The sequence below is a fragment of the Rutilus rutilus genome, assembly GCF_951802725.1.
Source record: "Rutilus rutilus genome assembly, chromosome: 2".
NCBI classification, from domain to species: domain Eukaryota; kingdom Metazoa; phylum Chordata; class Actinopteri; order Cypriniformes; family Leuciscidae; genus Rutilus; species Rutilus rutilus.
This window is the reverse complement of record NC_140210.1, coordinates 46,607,018-46,611,049: the sequence shown is the minus strand read 5'-3', so window position 1 is coordinate 46,611,049 and position 4,032 is coordinate 46,607,018. Positions and strand designations below refer to the sequence as shown.

Here is a 4,032-nt window from a genome sequence, read left to right as displayed (position 1 = left end):
GTCGGAAATTGTCGGAAATTGACGTGGGACTTGCTTGCCCCGTGACCCCCCTCCCTCTAATGCTTTAACATGTAAATGAGACTGCTGTGAGCTTTACAAATGCAAATGAGGGTAGCAGGGGGAGTTTTATCCCAGGTGACTCAAAGGTATTAACTTAATTCTAAAAAAAATACAATATTTATTTATAACGCAAAATTAAAAACAGCCAAGGCTGACCAAAGTGCTGTACAGGGCAATGGATAAAATGCAGGGCAGAAACAGGACAATTAAAAAAACAAACAATAGTTGTGTCAAGGGGTATTAAAAGTTTTCAAGGATGTTTTGAAGATGGAAATTGAGGGAGCTAGTCTGATATAGAGGGGTAGACTGTTCCAAAGTTTTGGGCCTGCAGTCGCAAAAGTGCAGTCGCCTCGATTTTTAAGTCTGGATCTGGGCACGATGAGAAGACAGTGATCACTGGATCTCAAAGTACGAGATGGAGTGTACGGGCAGAGGAGATTGGTCAGATATTGGGGGGCCGGTTTGTTAAGAGCTTTATACACAAATAGTACAATTTTCAAATCAATCCTGAATGTGACAGGTAGCCAGTGGAGTTTGAATAAAATAGGGGTGATCGACTCATATTTGCGTGTCCCGGTGAGAAGTCTAGCCGCTGCGTTTTGAACTAGCTGTAGACGAGAGAGAGAGGCCTGAGATAGCCCAAAATAAAGTGAGTTACAATAGTCTAAGGCCATCCTTAAAAATATTCTTGTTTGCCGTAACCCGACCGACCCTGTCAATTTAGTAGCCTACCGACCCAATTATTTATTTTTTCCCCCTTTTAGTCCGACCGACTTGCCGGCTGAAACTTGTGTTAAGACCAACCGCTTTTTTGTAACTCTTCAAACAACTAATATAAATGCAATAGAATAATATTAGTTATTAAGTATTGTGAATATAAATTCCGTAGGCCTGCATACAAACATAAGCTATAGCAGTGTGATTTTTATTTCAAAATAAGAGATTTTTGTTTAACGGTAACACCAGTGACACAACTCCAGGGGACCACTACTTTCATTATAAATTTTATAATATGTATTCTGCATTTTTTTTATATATATCATTTACATAATATATTTGATAGTTATGTATACATTATTGTATTTTAAATGGTGTAAAAATCTGTTATTGACCTCAAAATAAAGCATTTTCCCTCTGTACATGACTGTGGGGACGAGCACTTCTGTGGTGCTTGAAATTATATATAATTCATAAAAATCAAATATTGCCACATTGATGGCTCAAGAGGGTGTAATTGTTCAAATAACATATTGTTTTATTTTAAAATGTAAAGAAATTGTAACCCTAAAGTGTTTTTTAAGTGTAATATTTCTGTAAAGGCTAGGGACAGAAAAATGGACATTTTCATAGAATGACCCTCTTACATTTTAGCTTAAATTGATATATTTAATGAAAGTAGCTAGATTAGTTACTATGTGTCATTAGCAATAGCCAATGTTATGTAAAAAAGACACAAAACCATTTATTTCAACAATTAATTTCAATCAGGCTTTGCCACAAAGGTAAAATGTGCATTCCATGCAAACAGCATCACAATATCTTAGAGCCCAACCACTGTGCATAATACAACATGAACATAAGATTGTATTTGACTCATGCTGCATACACATACGCAATGACAAGAATTATGCCTACTGTACATATAGAGTTACAACTACGATTAGAGTTGTTTACATAAAATGTACCTCGTTTCTATTTTGCATTAAAAATGTTTGTGGCCCCTTTAAGAAATCCCTCTCTTCTCGCGATACTATTCACTTGTGCTGGACGCGTGCGCGCGACCAGAGAACGGCAGCCATTTTTCATTGTTCAGGAGAGCTCCATGACGGTGCGTGCATCGATCGGACTCTATGTTATACGTTCTTCTTTCTTGGTAAATATTACTCCAATATCTTTAATATGCACAAATAAGTTGTGAAGCGAAGTTAAAAGAACATTTGATGTGTACATTTTTGTTTATAGATTTATTTGGAGCGCATGTGTGACGAGTGAACCTCGTGGTGATCGGACGGTAAAGGATTGGGTATGTACGTTTTATGGTTTATGGGGGAAATGACTGATGGCATGTTTATTTGATAAATCTGTTAATGAGTTGAATCTATATTCTGTGATTATACAGTATAACTTTATGGTTAAATGCATATTTCTGGTTCCGCATGGCATGATTAAACGTGGGTTGTGGCTTTGTTAAAGTGCTTTTATTTCTCTTGTAACTTAGGCCTAAGTTACCTCAGCCACTGCCGTATTCCAGTTTGTGTTATCGTATTTAATTGTAGCCTAACATATTTTGGTTTGGAGAAATCAATTTAAATCTGACCAGTTGCAGTGTATTACACTGCATTTCAGTTTGAATTGAGTTAAGTATTCTGTGGATTTGGGCATTGATCCACTGGTTAAGCTTTTTGTGACATTTGATTGTCATCTTCAAATTTACTGTAACTTTTTTTTTAACTAGTGAAATCTATTTTTTTTCTTGTGAAATCTCTTCGAACAAGGCAAACTTTTTTCTTAATCAGACTTTTATCTGTTTAATTGTGCTTCCATTGACCGCTGTCACTTATTTTAAACAGCAGTCAGAATAAAACCCCAATTTCAAAAAGCATAGTTTGCTTCCGGTGTGTAGCCTATTTCTGCAATTTCACCCGGTTGCATTTTTTCTCCTTTGTTTAAATTTACTGTGACTTATGTTGTTCTTATTAATTTTACTGTGACTTATGTTGTTCTTATTAATATCACTCTCAATTAATTGTTTTCCAGCTGCCTTTAAGACATATTACACGACAGTGCGCAGGAGCTTCAGGTACAAACAACCAGATCTTGCATTGCAGGCGGAAGCTGTGGTGAATTCAGCTCGGAGTCGAGCGAGAAGAAAGACGGTAAGATTTATTAGATTAGATTCGTTTTTGGTCAATGTGACTATTTTTCAGGTGCATTAATAGATGTGTGTTGTCCATACGCAGTGCATTGCGCAGTACTGATTGTCTTTATTGGTTTTAACAGCTGCTAGAAGCGAGACAGAGTGTGCTAGCTGAGGATGAGGTGGGCCTTAGGAAGTGTGCTACCATAGACCTGATGTCTGATGAGGAAGACGGCATCGTTGGCGGGGTGTCTGGATGGATTGTGCGACCTCCGTCCTGTCGCAGCCAGGAGCTCACCGAGCTCTGTGCTACGCTGCAGTCGAGATTAGAGTCGACTCCAAAGTACAGGGCAACGCACCACAGACGTCTGCAAAATGGACCGAATTCAGACAGAATGCCGCTAGTTACCTGCAGCTGTATTTTGTCAGGCCTTGTGAAATGTAAGAATATTCTGTTTTTCATGATTTCATCATAAAGCAAGAGGTCATGGGATTGATGGCTATTATTTGTTTGATAATTGTAAATAATCCTGTAATTTACAGGAAGCAGTATGCCATCTTCACAACTCTGAGACAAATTGTGGGAGCTACGAACTGGATCAAGGTAAAAAAAAAAAAAGAAAGAATCTTACATTCTTTTATTTTTTTACTTTCATAAAAACTTACAAACATTTTAAAGGTAAGATTCAAAGAATATGCTTTCATTCTCTTGTATAAGAAAATAGATCCGTTATAGTTTACGATCTTAATCATACATTTTGTTTCCATAGAGTAACCTCGCCTCATAACGAGGGCGTAACCTCACATTTACTCTATGTCTGCAAGTCCAGATTTTCATGACGCTGATCATGACGACATTGTAAGTAACTTTTACTATTTTCTCCTTGTTTCATTTTACTGTGACTTGAGTTGTTTTTATTCATATCACTCTCATTTAATTGTTTTCCAGCTGCCTGTAAGACATACTACGAGACAGTACGCAGGAGCTTCAGGTACAAACAACCAGATCTGGCATTGCAGGCCGAAGCTGTGAAGAGTTCAGCTCGGAGTCGAGCGAGAAGAGGGTAAGATTTTTAGTCAATGTGACTATTTTTCACGTGCATTAATAGATGTTT

General features: G+C 37.4%; 1 long non-coding RNA gene across 2 annotated transcripts; it reads left to right on the top strand.

The window, feature by feature from the left end:
* The first annotated feature begins 1,646 nt into the window (after window positions 1–1,646).
* On the top strand, window positions 1,647–3,728 carry LOC311286211. Of its 2 annotated transcripts, XR_014626509.1 has the most exons (6): window positions 1,647–1,933; window positions 2,023–2,083; window positions 2,818–2,936; window positions 3,061–3,358; window positions 3,461–3,521; window positions 3,688–3,728. It is a non-coding gene; the product is annotated as an uncharacterized lncRNA (long non-coding RNA). The 2 variants fall into 2 exon arrangements; XR_014626510.1 differs by having other exon boundaries at window positions 1,927–2,083.
* Window positions 3,729–4,032: the final 304 nt, after the last annotated feature.